The sequence below is a fragment of the Paramormyrops kingsleyae genome, chromosome 20 (assembly GCF_048594095.1).
Source record: "Paramormyrops kingsleyae isolate MSU_618 chromosome 20, PKINGS_0.4, whole genome shotgun sequence".
Lineage (NCBI taxonomy): Eukaryota > Metazoa > Chordata > Actinopteri > Osteoglossiformes > Mormyridae > Paramormyrops > Paramormyrops kingsleyae.
The window spans coordinates 21,217,838-21,236,985 of NC_132816.1; the positions used below are offsets into that span (position 1 = coordinate 21,217,838).

The 19,148-nt window shown below is 45.3% G+C and overlaps 2 pseudogenes; one reads left to right on the top strand and one right to left on the bottom strand.

Annotated features, from left to right (window-relative positions):
* The window catches only part of LOC140581373 (nonsense-mediated mRNA decay factor SMG9-like), a 30,618-nt pseudogene extending 15,004 nt beyond the window's left edge, over positions 1 to 15,614 (bottom strand).
* Positions 8,858 to 10,245, top strand: LOC111848473 (interferon-inducible GTPase 5-like; annotated as a pseudogene).
* Positions 15,615 to 19,148: the final 3,534 nt, after the last annotated feature.

Sequence of the window (19,148 nt, forward strand, 5' to 3'; positions counted from 1 at the left end):
GCTACTCTGGATGAAATGGCCCACCTTGTAAATATTAATTAGATTGTCCTCCTTCAGGAGACTCATATGGCCAAAACATCTGAACATATACATACCTTCCCACAGTACCCTCACATGTACTCAGCCTGCTACAATTCAAAACAAAGAGGCGTAACCCTATTGATTAAAAAAAGTATAAACTTCACTGTTAACAATACTATAACAGATACAGAAGGTAGATTTATTATACTTAATTTAACTATTCAAAATGTGGATTTCTGCATTGCTAGTGTTTATGGACCAAATGTTTTTTCATACTTTCTTCACTTCACTTTCTGTTCATTCGGACTCCACACTTATATTAGGAGGAGACTTCAACTTGGTATTGAACCCAGAAATAGACAAGCTCAGCACGGCCATGAGTCAACGGAACTGGCAGTCTGCAGATACTCTTAGACAATACATGAATGATTTTGGTCTTTGCGATGCCTGGCGGTCACATCATCCCACTTCCAGGGATTACACCTTCTTCTCACCAGTACACCACTCACACTCTCGCTTAGATTACTTCCTAATTAGCAGCTCAATGATGAGGAACATCACAGAAACCCAGATACACTCCATCGTTATCAGTGATCACGCACCGGTGTCTCTCTTGCTAGCAAAGGAAAGAGTCACACCACCAAGTAGGAACTGGAGATTCAACACATCCTTACTTAAAGAACAAGATTTTATTAATTATTTCAAAAATGAGTGGGCAACATATTTGGATAACAATGACCTACCAGAAGTCTCACCATGTATTCTCTGGGAAGCAGGAAAGGCAGTAATGAGAGGAAAAATAATATCTTATTGTACACATAGAAAAAATAAAGAAAAAAGATATGTAGCAGAATTAGAACAGAAGATTAAATCGCTAGAAACAGCGTATGCTTCCTCGCCGCAAGAGCATATACTTACCAACCTGAGAAAACTAAAATTAGAATTTAATGATTTAAATGATAAGAAGACACAATTTCTGGTAAACAGATTGCGTTTGGAAAACTTTGAACAAGGCAATAAATCTGGGAAATTCCTTGCTAATCAGTTAAAACTCAATAAAGAAAAAACAACAATCTCTTCTATTAAAGACTCGACCGGGAATGTAACTCATGATCCCGAACAAATTAATAAATCATTTAAAGAATTTTATAAAGCTTTATACTCATCACAGAATAATCCATCTGATGATGACATCAACAATTTTCTTAGCAATATAAATCTGCCAAAACTAAATGATGAACAAATTAGGGTTCTAGACTCTACTCTATCAATATCTGAATTCAATGCAGCCATACAATTTCTGCCAAATAATAAAGCTCCAGGTCCAGATGGTTTCCCAGCAGAATTCTACAAGGTATTTTGGCCAGCGCTAGCACCTGTTTTTATCAGAATGGTTAGTCAAATTCAGAACGATCGGTCGCTGTCTTCAAACATGAACTCTGCCAACATCAGCCTGCTTCTAAAGCCTGGTAAAGACCCAACACTAACATCCAGCTACCGTCCAATCTCACTGATAAACGTAGATCTTAAAATAATTTGCAAAGCTCTTGCCAAAAGATTAGAAAAAGTTACGCCATTCCTTATACATCCCGACCAAACAGGTTTTATCAAGGGTAGACACTCAGCCAATAATACACGTAGATTAATAAATGTTATAGACTACTGCTCCATTAACAAATTAGAAACCACAGTTATCTCTCTAGACGCGGAGAAAGCATTTGACAGAGTCAACTGGAAATTTCTATTTGCAGTTCTACACAAATTTGGATTTGGGTCATCCTTCATAAACTGGATTAAAACACTATACTGCTCCCCAAATGCATGTGTTAGGACAAACGAATTCATTTCCCAAAGCTTCCGTTTGCAGAGGGGCACCAGGCAGGGCTGCCCACTCTCTTCCTCGCTTTTTGTTATCTTCATTGAGCCACTAGCAGCAGCAATTAGACAAAATGTAGATATTAAAGGAATTCAAACAGAAAAAACAGACCATAAGATAAGCCTTTATGCAGATGACGTTTTACTTTTTCTTAGGAATTCATCAACCTCTCTTCTGAAGACAATATCACTTATAGATCAGTTCTCATCTATATCAGACTACTCCGTCAACTGGAGCAAATCAACAGTTTTGCCTTTTAATTGCAGTTTCCAAAACACAACTACTACCCCTTTACAGTCAGGCAACCTTAGATACTTAGGCATAAATTTTTCCACCAGGCTTTCAGATCTAGTACAGATGAATCATATTCCTTTGCTAAAAAAGGTGGAAGAGGATCTTCTGCGGTGGAAATCTCTACCTATATCTCTTATTGGAAGAGTTGCCACCATTAAAATGATGGTCCTGCCTAAAATCAATTACTTGTTCTCAATGATCCCTAATAAACCCACTATGGCTTGGTTTAAATCACTAAACTCAAGCATCTCGTCATTTTTATGGAAGAACAAACCGTCACGAATAAGCTTAAAAACTCTGCAAAAAGCCAAAGGTAATGGTGGTCTAGAACTACCAAGTTTCTATCACTACTTCTTAGCCAACAGACTGCAGTATATATCAAATTGGATGAAATCAAGCCCGGTAGATAGTCCATGGCTGGACTTAGAACAAGCAATCTGTGGAGAAGTAAAATTGTCTGATTTGCCTTTTATAAGTCCTACCATTAAGCGTTGTAAATGTTTTAAGAGCCTTAGTATTAGCACCTCATTAATAGCCTGGTGGGAATTTGGCATGATAAAGGGATTAGAAATCTTGAACATGTTATTCAAAACAGGAAATTTATTTCGTTTGACGAAGTAGTCTCAAAATACGGAATTAGCAACAGTAAATTTCTTGAGTACCAGCAACTGAAGTCCATTATTCAGGCTAGGTTCAATCTTAAAAAGTTTAACCGGGAAATACCTCCATGTGTGCTAGAATTTTTAAATCTTTCTAGCCCCAAATTACTGTCAAAAATGTATAAGTTATTGTCAAAAATGGATGACTCAATCTCCCTTCCAATCTCAAAATGGGAGCAAGATCTATCCATCGATTCAGATCAAAACTTTTGGAAAAAAATATGTTTAAACACCTTCAAAATGACTAAAAACCCGAACTTACAGCTTATACAATACAAAACTCTGCATAGAAGTCATTATACAGGACAAAGGATGTTCCAAATGGGCCTTATCCACTCAACCTATGCACCCACTGCTCAGGTGACTTTGTGGAGAATTACATGCATGCCATATGGTACTGCGCCCCAGTTCAGAAGTTCTGGCAAAGGATTTGTGAGGATCTATCAATTTGGTTTAATTGCTATATCCCAACCTCACCTACATTGTGCATTTTAGGTGATGCAAGTATATTAGATATGGAAGAAAATAAAGCGCACATGATCCTTACTGCCTTAGGCATTGCAAAGAAAACTATCTTCATGAACTGGAAATCAAAAAATAATTTGTGTATTACTCAGTATAGAAATGTAATTCTAGACCACATAAGTCTAGAGAGAATGTCTAATTCCCTCCAAAAAAATCAATTGGGCAGATTGGATCCTCTCTGGTCCATTCTGGCCAATTCCATTACGTAGGGGGGGTGGTCGGCTGTGGTCTCGTCCCCTCGGGGTTCTGGCGGGTGGCGGGGTTGGGCCCCCGGGCTATGGGCGTCTGGTGGCCTCTTGGAGCTGGCGGGGCTGTGGCTGCCGTCCTGTGATGTCTGGGTGTCTGCCCTGGCTGGTGGTGGTGGGGTGGGCCTTGGGCGGGTGCTGTCTGGCGGTCATGGGGCGTGGGGTCTGGGGTGCCGGTGGTGGCGGGGGCTGGCCCTGGGATGGGTGGTTGGCCTCTTCGGTGCGGGCCGGGGTGGGGGTCTGGGGCTCTGGTGCCCGGGGCCTGGCCGTTTCCTCGGTGGGTGCCTTCCTGCGCGGGGGTGGCCTGTGCTCCCTCTGGGGCGCCGCCGGGGGGGGTGGGACGGTCCATGTCTGGGGGGCCGGCCTGCGCTGTTTGGGGGGTGGCATGTCTCGAGCCCGGGCTGGTCTGCCACTTTTTGTCGTCGAATGAGTGGGTGACTGAGTGCGGGCTGTCCTTCGGGGTGGGGGGGGATGGGGGTTAGCTCTTGGCGTCGGCGCTGCTCCGGGGGGTTGTCGCCGGGGGCCCCCCGGGTCCGCTCCATCCCGTGCCGCGGTGGGGAGCTGGGGTGCCTAATGAGCCAGCTTGGTTAGCTGGCTCTCTTCTGCCAGGGGGTAGTGATCTCCCCCCTGGTATCATGAATCCCAGCCCCTCTCCCCCCTCACTCACATAACATGCCACGCACACATGTAGGATCTTGGGGTGGGTATGTGCCGCGCACGCTGCAGTGAGGGGGGCCATTCACATGGCCTTACTCGCTGTGCTGCGCGGCCCTCTGCCTCCCCTTGTTTTAATTACACTTTAGTCATCACATATCAGTATACACACAGGGCCTTGGGGGGTGGGGGCACTACCTAGAGGTTGGTGGGTGGGGCCGCTGAGGTGGTCTCACTCACCTCTTCACTGCTGCCCGCCCCTCAATTTTACTTACACCATATACATTGAGGGTCTTGGCGGGGGGGTGATGAGGAGGAGAGCTGTTTGCAAGCAGTGCTCCCCCGCGCTTCCCCCGTCAATGTTAAATCCATCTTAAGTTTCTCAACAGTCATACTCACTCACTCCTTACATCACATACATTCACCAACACATGCATCCAACACTCCACTTCTCACACAGGTGCGTGGGGGAGGAGAGTGGGCGGGTCTTCCTACACCCCCGCTCCCTGCCCGCGATGGTGGGGGGGCACTCGGGCGGGCGTCCGGCTGGCGGTGCCCTGGGGTTGCGGCTGGCGCTGGGGGGTGGCGTCCGTTCCCCCGCATGGCGGAGGGCGGTCCGGAGTGGATGGGCTTATGTCTTTTTGTCTCTGTGTATGTGTCTGTGTATGTTGTGTGAGTGGGTGTATGGTCTATGTGTATGGCTGAGAGGTGTGTCTGCGAGGTGTCTGTGTGGGCCTGGGTCCGGGGCTAGCTGCTCCTTCCTAGGCGCGGCTGCCTCCTTGGCATGGTTGCTGTCCCTCCTCCCCGGGTGGTGGCCTGGGGGGGGCTCGGGCCTCTCCGGCGCGGTGGGGCTCTCTGCCGGGGGCCGGTCGGCTCCCGGCCGCCTGGGGTCCTGGGGCCCTGGCTCTGGCCCGTGCGGGAGCGGCCGTCCCCCTCGCGGGGTCGGCTGCCTGTTGCCTCTGGTTCTCTGGGGCTCGTGCCCTTTTGGCTGCGGGGGGCTGCGCCTGGGGTCTCCCCCCTCCTCCTCCTGCTGGGGTGGGGACGCGGTTGTCGTGGGAGCGTGGGGCCTTGGCTCCTCTGTGCTCTTGGGGGGCTGTGGACGCCTTGGGTCTCCTGGGCCTGTCTCCGCTGGCCTCTGGCTCTTGTGGGGTGGGGTTGCGGCCCCCCGCCCTTGCTATCAAGTACATTCCATGGAGAAATTCACACGCACCCAACACACGTATACGTGTTCACACACATCCCCCACACAGAAGAACACACATGCAAACCCACTTCCACACTCCCTTCCAAGCACATGCAACAATTTTGGATGTCTGTATATCTGTTTTATTTTCTTTAATTCTGGTTGTGTCTTTGTATTTGTCCATTTTTGGTTGTATTTCAAATGCTGTTTTATTTTTTTTTTATTTTTTATTTTTATTTTTTTCCCCCTTGATATGTGCTTTTTACGTTACTATTGTCTTTCTTAGCCTCTCTCCCACTGTTGTCTCCCCCTTTGTTCGTGTTTCCTTCTTTTCTCCTCTCTCGCCTCCTCTTTAATCTCTCTCCCTACCCCTTTTCTTCACTATCACTCCCTTCCGGACAGCTCGGCAACTGGAATATTTCACATGTGTTAAAAATAAAATACAATAAATATACAAATAAAAAGAAATCAACCAACATGAAGGGCCTATACAGAGTCTATAGAGCCCCTCATGGCAAAGCACATATGTCTGACACAGCAGTGCATTCAGACCATTATTCTGCTTGCTAAAGCTGCCGGACAGGACACATTTAAAAAAAAAAAAAAAAATTAGAAAATGAGATTAATTAGTTAGATTTTGAATCTCGTTATTTGTGTCTGATTGTTGTCAAATGTTACTGGTTTTAGACAGCTAGAAGTCAATTGCGTGGCTGCAAATGTTGGGAAAGTGTGAAGGAAATGGTGTAATGTGGTGAGTGATGTGGGAGAGAGGTGCAGAACAAGCCAGCAGATATGAGTGCTAGCTGAGTGTAATTCTCGAGTTGGCTGTGAACAATTATACTATTAAGACTATTTTTGGGAGTTTGCTGATAGATTACAGCAACTCACAAATGACATGTAAGCCAAAGTCATTGATTCAAATCACATAAAATCATATAATACATATTAGTGACGCTTAATATTCATTAGTATAAATACATACCATGTTTTTATTATTAAGTCTTGGCTTGGGAATGGCCAGTGTTACCAGCTACTTTCAATGGAAAGTAGGTAAAGCCTTCCGGGAAAGTCACTAAATGTCACTAGATGTCATGTATAAAGTAGGTAAAGCCTTCCGGCAAAGTCACTAAATGTCACTAGATGTCATGTATAAAGTAGGTAAAGCCTTCCGGGAAAGTCACTAAATGTCACTAGATGTCATGTATAAAGTAGGTAAAGCCTTCCGGGAAAGTCACTAAATGTCACTAGATGTCATGTATAAAGTAGGTAAAGCCTTCCGGCAAAGTCACTAAATGTCACTAGATGTCATGTATAAAGTAGGTAAAGCCTTCCGGGAAAGTCACTAAATGTCACTAGATGTCATGTATAAAGTAGGTAAAGCCTTCCGGCAAAGTCACTAAATGTCACTAGATGTCATGTATAAAGTAGGTAAAGCCTTCCGGGAAAGTCACTAAATGTCACTAGATGTCATGTATAAAGTAGGTAAAGCCTTCCGGCAAAGTCACTAAATGTCACTAGATGTCATGTATAAAGTAGGTAAAGCTTTCCGGCAAAGTCACTAAATGTCACTAGATGATGCCATGTATTAATTAGCATATTGGTAATGCCATCTTCATTCTGCCATCTTCATTCTGTCATCTTCATTCTGCCATCTTCATTCTGCCTAGTGTCTGGTGGCATCAGACCTTTACGTCTGTTTGCTTCTATTCTTCTTCTACTGTTATACTACTGTTTTCATAACCTTTACGGACAGAATTTCTAGGCGCAGCCAGGGTGTTGAGGGTGTCTGGTTTGGTGACCTCAGGATTAGGTCTCTGCTTTTTGCAGATGATGTGGTTCTGTTGGCCTCATCAGACTGTGACCTTTGGCTCTCACTGGAGCAGTTCGCAGCCGAGTGTGAAGCGGCTGGAATGAAAATCAGCACCTCCAAATCCGAGACCATGGTCCTCAGCCGAGTGCTCTCTCCGTGTCAGGGAGGGGGTCCTCCCCCAAGTGGAGGAGTTTAAGTATCTCGGGGTCTTGTTCACGAGTGAGGGAAGGATGGAGCGGGAGATCGACAGGCGGATCGGTGCGGCGTCAGCAGTGATGCGGGCGCTGCATCGGTCTGTCATGGTGAAGAAGGAGCTGAGCCAAAAGGCAAAGCTCTCGATTTACCAGTCGATCTACATTCCTACCCTCACCTATGGTCACGAGCTGTGGGTAGTGACCGAAAGAATTAGATCACGAGTACAAGCGGCCGAAATGAGTTTCCTCCGCAGGGTGGCTGGGCTCTCCCTTAGAGATAGGGTGAGGAGCTCGGTCATTCGGGAGGGACTCAGAGTAGAGCCGCTGCTCCTCCGCAATGAGAGGAGCCAGATGAGGTGGCTCGGGCATCTGGTCAGGATGCCTCCTGGACGCCTCCCTGGTGAGGTGTTCCGGGCATGTCCCACTGGGAGGAGGCCCCGGGGAAGACCCAGGACACGCTGGAGGGACTATGTCTCACGGCTGGTCTGGGAACGCCTCGGGATCCCCCCAGAGGAGCTGGATGAAGTGGCCGGGGAGAGGGAAGTCTGGGTTTCCCTGCTGAGACTGCTGCCCCCGCGACCCGACCTCGGATAAGCGGAAGTTAATGGATGGATGGATGGATGTATTTTAATACAGCTGAATTCCCAATAAAGCTGTTCTGATTTACATTTTTTGTTTCTGTTGTCAGACAACATAACATGTATGATATTGTGACTGAAATGCAGCCCATTTAGGCTACATGTTCACCAGCAGTCACTTCCAAGCTGCTGGTCTGTACTGCTAAAATTCAGGTTATACAACTGCTACAATATTTTGTGGTGCAGCCTCTTTTTACCAATATAACAGTCTTCTCCCATAATGTTTGATAAGTCTGGTGAGCACATGGCACATTCCTCCATAAAGAATCTCTCCACATCCTTTTAATTCTGAGGCGGACACTTGTGAACTCTCCTCTGTAGTTCGTCTCACAGATTGTCTATGGGGTTTGGGTCAGGGCACTGTGATGGCCATGGCAAATGAGAGATAGAGAGAGAGAGAGAGAGAGAGAGAGAGAGAGAAGGATAAAAATAAATTAAATATGAAAGATAGAAATACCAGAGAGGTGTTATTAATGACCACACCTGAGAGGGAGCAAGAGTGGTTCACTTTAAACTTAAACCACCTCGTGTTTACCTAAATGTGACTCATTAGTACAAGTACTGCCTCATTCCATGCTGATGAACTGGAAGAAACATGTAATATACCCACATGTTTAAAGCTAGACTGCAGGGAATCTTGATCTTTAGACTATAGAATTTGGACGCTCTCCTGTCCGGTGATTAAACCCACAAGCGCTGACGTGCGAGCACTCTACAGCCGCACTGCCCAGCCCGAAAGCCTACCCTTCCATGGGACCATGGGCGTAAATTACGGGGGGGATGGGGGGATTGTAGCCCCCCCCCAATAATCATTTTTCTCCCGTAATGGGTGGAGACCTCAACCCCCTCAATGTTCCAGCCAAAGTTACTCCCTTCCATGGGATCACGTCATGAGGTGACCAAAGCCGTACAAAACTGAAAGTTCCGACTGTAGCGATTTGACAGTACATTGCGGCTTATAGACATGTGCGGTGTATTTATGTTCAAAATAAGTATATTTTTTTTAATTCAGTGGGTGCGGCTTATATTTAGGTGGGCTTAATAGCCCGGAAATTACGGTAATTTGATTATTTATTGTATTTGTTACCGTATTTTCTTTTCTATTGCTTTTTATTTACTGGCTGTTGCAACAAGTAAATTTACGCAGTTTGGGACCAATAAAGTCTTTATCTAAATGACACGTTATTTCCGCTCTTCCCAAACTGGAAGAGAGCAGCTACTACGGTGACACTGCACACAATAAGTGAGGCAGAGATCCAGGACATCAGCAGTAGCGTCACGTCACGGGTGGTGACAGAGGTGGTGGCACAGCTTCAGGACAGACTTGGAGAGCTAAAGTCCACCACACTTGATATTGCGGTGACAGGAGAGTCTGGTTGACTCATCCTTCATTGATGCCTTCCGTGGTGCGGGTGATGAAGATCCAGCAGCAGCGAAGACAGGTGTCACAGAGGCGACCAGGGGGACCATCCCCTACGTGAACCCCGATATGCCCACAGTGTGTCTGTGGGACCTGCCTGGCACCGGGACACCAGATTTTCAGCCTAAGACCTACCTAGAAGCTAAAGGTCTGTATCAATTTGACTTTTTCATCATTATAGCTTCTGAGCGATTTCGGGAATCTCATGTCACACTGGCTCAGTGTATAGGGCAAGCAGGGAAAAAGTTTGACTTTGTACGCAGCAAAGTGAACAACAACCTGGAGGCCACAGTCCGGCGAAGAGGTGGAGAATCATCTGCCATATTGAATTGGATACGGGATGACAGCAGTGCAGCATTGAGGAGGAGTGATGTGCAACAGCCTCGCATGTTCTTGATGTCTTGCTTCCAGCCACATCTCTTTGGCTTCCCTTTGCTGCACACCACACTGGAGAGTGAATTTGAGGGCCACAAGCGCCACGTTCTTCTCTTGGCACCCCCCAACCTCACCTCGACTGTGCTCGAGAAGAAGAAGCAGGCTCTCCATGGAAGTGTGTGGCGGACAGCTATGACCGCTTGCCTGGGAGCCATGAGACCAGTGTCTGCTGCATCTGGTACTGTTCCCTTGCTCATGGACACACTGCGATCCTACCAGCAAAGCTTTGGGATAGACACCAACTCACTGCACCGCTTGGCAAGTCTTAGAGGGAAATCTTTCCAGGTATGACGTAATCTGGAAAATTCCTTGTTTTTGAATTCCTGACTCCTCATTTTGGTTTATTGCCCAACAATAATCAAAACATATGCACTATTTGTCTTAAACTATCTGTGTACTTTAATATGCTCCAAATCTCCTTCCCTTGTTAGCAAATATCCACTCATGCTGGTTGCTTAATGTCTATCAGTGGAGTGTTAAATTGCTTCACTTTACCTCCCTTCCACCTGGAGCTTCAGGAGGGTGTTTGGTTTCCATTTACTGGAAATGTTAGCACCAGAAATGTCACATGAAACTGAAACATAGTGAACTTAAACTTAAGCAAATAAGCAAATAACTGACAACAACAATACTTCATTAAAAAACACACACACCCAACGACAGCCTATAATGCAAAAACAGGTTTGGTTTGTCACCCCATGGTATAGTCGAAAGTGACAAAGTGACATTTAGTCAGTCCCTAGCTCCTCCAGTCAACTGTCAAAAGGGCAAATCATCATAAGTCAGGTGCTCAGAAAAGGAGAAGAAGAAACGAAAGAGAAAATGAGAGCAGAGGTGCAAGGGACTTTATGGCCAGGTATTTCATAAAAGATGTTGACGTCAACAACCTGTGCCCTCTTGGAAATGTGTGTTGGGGAGGGGGGGGGGGGTTATGGACACCATGTAGTCCTCATGCATCTCATTTCAGATACATGGTTCTGTCTGTTGCCCGACCCAAAGGAAACATTAAAGAAACCAAACAACCTTCACTTTTTATTTACATAGTAAAATGGATGGTCAGTTAAACACTGCTCAGCAAGCTGACTTACACCATAAATACTAGCACTTGTACCATTTTTTAAAAAGATGTTTTCCCAGTCATGACTATCACAATTCAATCCTCACTTTTAGACTGACTCATTGTTCCAAGCTTCAACGAAATTATGTACAAACTTTCTTTCTTACTTAGTGAAATTTGTCCTGTATTCATAGAACTTTTCACAGAGCCGTATAAAATATTTCCTGCATATGGTGCTTCACTTCGATGGCGTCTTGACGCACCAACCGAGCGACGCCTTACGCGGGTGATGCACCGATGCTGGCTGTGCTTTGACCAGAACCCCCATCGGTGAATCCAACCACCGAATTTTTCAAGGCAACATCCCCGGCGACAGTGGAAATTCCCGGCTAGGAAAGAAGGCGGCTGACCTCAGAGAACACTGAGGATTTCTTCCCTCCATCCCAGATCTGAGCAGCATACGCAGACAGCTGTCACAAACTCGCTCCGACCAACAGAGGAATTGCTCACAGAGCCTTTATTTAACTGGGCAGATAGAACAGAGACTGGCAGAGATGTGGTCGTGCAGGCAGGGTCGAAAACCAGGAGATCGGGAACAAGCGGCAGGCCATGGTCGGGATCCGGATCCGTAGTCAGGGTCGCAGGCAAAGGGATCGATCACCGGGGGGTCCGTCCGAAGACACAGACAAGGCACACGGGGAACTCACGAGGAGGAAGAGCGAGGGGAGGAAGGGCAGGAGGGAGGTTGAGACGGGTTGCAGGGAGAGTCGGGCAGGGCAAGCAGGCGAAACGGAGCTATACAGGAGACGGGGAAATGAACGCTCAGTATGTCTCTTTGCATCAACAATACCTCATACCTCAATACGGGCTTTTATCTAACGTGGAGTCCCGGTATTGGTCAGGACAGCCGCCTCCCATTGCCGGTCCACCGGTGGGGCGTGACACAGCTTACTCTACAAAGAGCAAGTTGAGGGAGGCAAAAAAGACAATTTCCCTATGGGGTCTATAAAGTATCGATTATTATTATTATTATTATTATTATTATTATAGTGGAACCTAGCCAAGGCCAGAACACAAAACTGGTTACAGTTTAATTCCTTGGCATCCCCTGTACCCGGGGAGCAGGGAGAATAGCGGGACGGACTCAGAGCCTGGTGACACGAGCACAGTCACTTCCTGTGAGGCTGTCATCAGTAGCATCCCATCAGTTCTCAAGAAATGGGCAAGATTTGCCGACCTGCTCTGGTCAAAGTGTCCTCTCCCTCAGTTTCCAGCACTGGCAACAGGAACAAGTTGACTTCTGTCTCCAGGTAGTCCCTCCCCAGGCCAGGGAAGATGTTACGGCCCAGCATGGACAGTGTGCCTGGGCAAATAGATCGCTGGCTCATAAATAAATCCTACTGGACACTCAATGCTATGCTTTTCCCAAACATCTTCACGAGAGTGCAGGATTACCCAGCAGCTCCAAACCTCAACCACAATACTCAAAAGGAGAGATTTCAGTATAGCTACCAGAAGACAACCTACTGAGTGCTGCCACTGAACAATCAAGACCAACTACTATAAGTGCAGACGCGTGGGCACAGAGACTCTCCGAGCGCAGAAGCCTGGGGAGGGAGCTGATCCGAACGCAGACGCCTGGGGAGGGAGCCGCTCCGAGCGCAGACGCCTGGGGAGGGAGCCGCTCCGAACGCAGACGCCTGGGGAAGGAGCCGCTCCGAACGCAGACGCCTGGGGAGGGAGCCGCTCCGAACGCAGACGCCTGGGGAGGGAGCCGCTCCGAGCGCAGACGCCTGGGGAGGGAGCCGCTCCGAGCGCAGACGCCTGGGGAGGGAGCCGCTCCGAGAATTTTAGCGAATTAACTAATAAAAATATTTTTTTGCCACAAAATTTATGTCTCATAAGGTGTCTAAAAAACAATACAGTACTCTTAAGTGTATTGGGTGTTTTGCCAAATACCTGTAAAGATTGATGTCAGTCAACCAGTCCTGAACCACAATGACGACATGGCACACAGTGAAGAGGAAGGCAGCTACCTGCAAAGACTGAAGTCAGAAAAAAACAGCTATAAGAGGTACAACAATGGGACTTTGCCGTTGTTTTGTGAATTCAGGAAATACAAAGGTTACCAACAAGTGTGCAGACACACACTCGCAAAGAGCACGTTGCATTACGTTTTGGAATGAGGTGGGGTCATTTTTACAAGCCAGCTGCACCCTCCCTGAGACAATATGGGCAGCCAAGTGTGCGTACAGGGATGAACTGCAATGCAAGTGAATGGCAAGAAATGAAGCACTAGGGTATGGGAGGTATTTTCGGCAAAAAATAAAATGAAAATGTTTTCAAACTAGCTAGTTTTTGGCATTCCTGCCAAAATGAAAAAATGAAATAGCACCATTTTAATTTTCCATGCATGTATGAGTCAGATGTGAAAAATTAAAAAATAAAATTAAATAACCTTTTTATCTTTTCATTTTCCAATTCGACTTTTTGTTTCCTACTTTGCTTTTTCATTTTCAAGTTTATTTGTTAATTGGAGCGGGCAGTGAGTGTAGCCATGGATCACAGCTGCGTTTTCACAGTGCAGTAGAGGATTCCGTTGTCGTTATGTTCCTTGAGCACGGTCGCCCGTGATGCCCAAACTAATGGCAAAGTCACACGCAGCTTAACTTAGCTACTTATTTGCAGCGTCTATTTCATGTAGCTTCTTATTCGCAACTTTACTTAGAAGGGAAGGTTTGCGCGGCACATGCTGCAGTTTTTATACGTAATTGAATATATATTGAATATTGAATATTGATTTATTTGCAGACCCTGCAAATAAATAAATAAATACGAAATACGAAATAACGTATGAATAAACGGTGAATAAATACGCGTGTATTTATCACGTGAATTCGTGTAAGAATTTCATGTCTCCCTATAATGAAAGTAATGGAATTACCCAGGCATATTATATTTCTTTTATAATATTAAACTGGTCGCGTGACATTTTGAGCAAGTGTACACATTGATTTGAATGAGCTACATTTCCAAATGGAATGCGGAGGACATATTAATCTTGGGCAGGGTAAATATGAAATGCATAGCACACAGCAGGCACATGCCAATGTAAGGACACTGAAATCATCCTGGGCTAGATAGGTGTTATAGGCTTCCTGGCTGGAAACATGGCAGTCTGGCCAATTTTAACTTCAGTGTTTCCTTACAATGGCATACCTGCAAAAATATGTGTGCTACTGCTTAAAAATTCTAAGAAGCTATGAATCAGAAGCGCACTGAGAAAACGCAGCTGTGATCCATGGCTCCGCCCACTGACCGCTCCAATTAACATATTTTTGCATGACGTGAACTTCGAAAATGAAAAAGCAAAGTAGGAAATGAAAAGTCAAATTGGAAAACGAAAAGACAAAAAGGTTATTTCAATTTATTTTATTTTTCACATGTGACTCATACGTGAGTGGAAAATTAAAATGCAAATGGTGCTATTTCATTTTATTTTTAATTTTGGCAGGATTTTTGCACATAGACTTTGAAAACTAAATGGCAAAGTGGAGATTGTATTTTCATTTTATCATTTTATTTTTTGCAGAAAATACCTCCCATACGAGGGATGGCCTGAACATCAAAACAGCCCAGAGAGGGAAAGCTAGCGTGATGCGCCACAACATCTCTCCTGGAAGAGCTGAACGCGTTTCATGCTCGCTTCCAGGCAAACAACTCCGCCCGCCCAGAGCGCTGCATGCCGCCAATGACCTCTCCACGCTCTCCGTGGATGAAGTGTGGAACACCCTACAATGAGTAAATCCTCTCCTGGCTCCTGGCGTGAACAGCATCCCTGACCAGGATCTCAGAGTGTGCATGGATCAGCTGGTGGAAATGTTCACAGACATCTTTAATCTCTCCCTCACCCTTTCTGCTGTGCCTGCTTGCTTCAAGATGTCCTCCATTGTCCCTGTAAAAAGCCACTCCAGCCACACTCTGCTCAACCTGCTACAGCCCCCTGTAGGCCGCATACACCAGATAACGCTGGAGGAAAGCCGCTAAAATCATCAGGGAGCGCAGTCACCCAGCCACACTCTGCTCACCCTGCTACTGCCCCCTACTGGTGAAACACTGACCTGCATTTCCACATAAGTGTGAGGGAGGTTGTACTCAGGTGGAAGCTTGCGGTCGTTGTTAATGAGATGATCCAAAATAGGACTCAAAATAGGCTGTAGGCAAAAGGAAGTCCAAGTTAATTAAATTATGATATTGATACAGGTTTGGGTATTTAAATTTAGATTTATTAAGCACAAGGTTTTGTCCAAAGCACAAAAAAGTATTCAGAGCACAAGGGGTTAGAGCGTAAAGCACTTTACAGAACCAATGGGGATTCCCTTCAACCACCACCACTGTGTGCCACCGACCTGGATGATGCGACAGGAGCTATTCTGCATCAGTACGCTCACCACACAAGTAGCTAGAGTGGTGAAGGGGCAGGAGAGAATTCATCAATTAGATAGATGGGATGATTAGGAGATCAGATTTGATAGGGCCACAGTGGAATATTTTAGCCAGGACATTGGGGTACCACCCGTACTCTTTCAAAAGATACCCTGGGATCATTTATGACCTCAATTTAACATCTTATCCAAAGGAGGGCACCATTTTTACAGCACAGTGTTCCCTATTAGTGCATTGGGATCCACAAAGATCACGAGATGGGCTCCCCCTGCTGGCCACACCAACAACTCATTCAACAGAAACCCAGCTTTCCTAGATGGTTTCCCATCCAAGTACCGGCCAAGCCCAACACCTGCTTAACTTCAGGAGGATTACCAAGTCTGAACTGCAGGAGATATGACCACTGACATTGGCCATAGGATTTGAACCCATATCCCTTTGGACACAGGATCCCTAACCTACTGAGAGGGGTGACGTGTGGCTCAGGGGGTTAGTCTTCTGTTCTTGTGGTAGGAAGGTTGCCAGTTTGAACCTTGGTAGAACAACCTCCAATGGGCCCCTGAGCAAGGCCTGACACTCCCTGAAAGGCTCCCGGGCGACGGATAGATGGCCTGACTTTGTACTCGGAAACCAGGCATCACTTGCAAATGTATCGTTGTGTGTGTGTGTGTGTGTGTGTCTCATAGGACAACAAGATGATATACATAAAAAGAAGCATTCCAATGTACCTGTACTCATACTTGTGCAAATGGCAAATAAAGAATCACTATATTTCAGCTACACAATGCCCCCCATGAAACATACAAAAGACAACTGTTGCTGTAGATAGCTTCCAACCTGTGTGTCACGCTCTCCTGGGTGATGTAGAAGTCAATCCCACTGCTCTTGTTGCCTCCCCTTTGTTTGATCTCCTGACTCTGTACCCTTAATACATATGCCCTAAAAAACAACATTACAACTTCCTGTTTGTGTTGTACTACTCACGCTTAATACACAGTATCAGGAAAAAACACACTGCACAGCACTTCAAAACGACACTTGTGGAATCGTGTGCTTCCATAGTCCTGTGGCATCCTGATTAATTAACCAGTATCCCATAATGCTTCAGGACACGTATGGCGATGCTACATGGGCTCTGATAGTCTTTTTTCCTAAGATGGCTTGAAGAACAGATCGGAAGAGGAGGACAGACAACGGGACTCCCCAGTTTTAATTAAGAACTAACTAAAGTAATGATTGTAGAAAGAATTACCTTGGATCATCTTTGGGTAAGTTGGCAGAGAGCAGTGGCATGACTGTGGATCTGCCGGTTCCCTGTAGCCCGATAACACCCACAACCAGCATATCTGTCTGGTCCCACAGATACTGTGGAGCATAAAGAGTTACCCCACCTACATGAATCATTAACCGAGTACACAACACAGAGCACACATGAGATTTTCAGCTACTTAAAGCTTATATACAACTTAAGCAGGTATTACGTTTAAATCAGTCAGTACTCATTTTAAAACAGCTTTTTTGGTAGAAACCCTCTATGAATGTAATTCATTTCTAAACTGTTAATTAGTCAAAAGCATTTAGTAGACCATTAAACTGTATTGTGAAAACAGCATTATAACTTCAGAAGGTATGACTTCCATCCATCTACCTTCACGGGGTATCTGAAGCCTATCCCAGAGGCTACAGGCACAAGGCAGGCTATAACCCAGGATGGGGAGCCAACCCATCACAGGGCACACTCACTCACCATTCACTCACACACATACCTACAGGCAATGCGGTAACTCTGATCACCCTCAGCGTGTTTTTGGACAGTGGAGGGAATCCAGAGGAAACCCCATGACGACACAGAGAGAACATGCAAACTCCACACACACGGAGCCATGGTGGAGACTCAAACTCTGGCCCCAGATGTGTGAGGAAACAGTGCAAACCACCATGCCACCCCAAAAGCCCCCGCAATCATTATTAAAATAATACAATTTATATGCAAATAGATATTTATACTTTATCCATGTTTGTTCATATTATCATATATAAATAATATTCTGATTTATGCTTGTTTTTAAACAGTAATCCATTGATTAAAATGTGGAAAAGAACACAATGACCATGATGATTATTGGCCAATACGCAATAAAAAAACATCAAATAAAACTGAACAATTAAATAAAATGTCATGATTACAGTTATGCACCCTACACATCAACCTCTCCACTTACCTTCCCATTATTTTCTACATAAATAAATTCCCAAATATTTACAGCTCTGCAAAAAATTATCCGTTTTTCTGGGACGCTTTGATGAGCGCCCAAGAAGAGAAATGATTGGTGGAAATCTGTCGGTGGAAATTCACTGTTGAATGAGAGTCAGTCGGTGGAAATGTTGCTTAAATAATTCAGATTGCATGTAGGCACACACTATTAAGTAAAACTGACAATGATAAAAATATATATATATTTTTATGTATTTTATATTCCCCCCACATCTGGGAGGGCGGCGCCCGAGCGCCCCCTATGGGCCAGCCACCACTGTGTACATGATACATATTAAAACAAAGTACAGCTTACTTTTGAAGGTAAAAAACTATGGTGAAGTTATATTAACAAAAAAAAAAACTTATCTGATAAATGCATAGAAACAATTTGTGAAACACGTTTGAAAAATAAAACACATATTAACAAAAACACATTTGATAAATGTAAACATTTTGTACAACACCTGTAAATGTTACATCTTTCTGAAACTAAAGACCTATGTTCGAGTTACATTGACAAAAAAAAAAAATGATAAATGCATGCAATTTGTACATCATGCATTTTAAAAACACAGTCGAAAAATAAAATGCTTGTACAAGTTAAGTCTGAAAACATGTCAACATTGAGTTCAGGATAGGCATAATAGTATTGCATGAACACTGCTTTGGTTCCCAAACCTCTCCTCAGGGGGACCTCAGCCATTCCATGTATCTGTCCATTTTCATCACCAGCTCACTGAATTAACTCTTAATTATTTAATTAGCTTCATGAGGTGTGGGTTAGCCACACGTGTCGTGGTTGGAGTTTTTGGGGGGTAACTACAAATGCTGCAGTGACGTGAGGGGGGGACCAGCTGACTGGTGTTGACAGATGAACATCATTTAGACGCAGTTCTCCTCCCAGCTCACACACTCACTGCTTCCCGCTGTCCCAGTTTCTTCCTCCTTCATAAATTAAGGATGATACGGTGGCTCAGTGGGTAGTACTGTTACCTCACTAGTACACGGTAATGGGTCAGCTCTCTGCCCACACGTAGCCACGTCTCTCACCCTAGGTTAGGTTCCAGCCCCATTTCTGCTGTGTGCCTGTGGAGTTTGCATGTCCACTCTGTGTTATATGGGTTTCCTGTGGGTAGCTTGAGGACGTACAGGGAAGGTGGTGTCTCTCGATTGTCTGCAGTGTATGGATCTTATTATGGACCAGAACCCCCAGCCCTTTGCTCTGTGCTGTCTGGGATAGGTTCTAAGCCCACCCTGTAACTGACGAGCGTAAGAACAGATGTTTAAAAATGAATCATTGTGGCATGAGCCGCTATTCTCCTCCTCACCATAATGTCATGATGCATAATTGTGGTTATGGGGCTTCCTGGGAGCCCACAGATTTGCTTACCAACACTTGCGTCGAGGGCAAATTGAGGTGCACATATTTTGGTT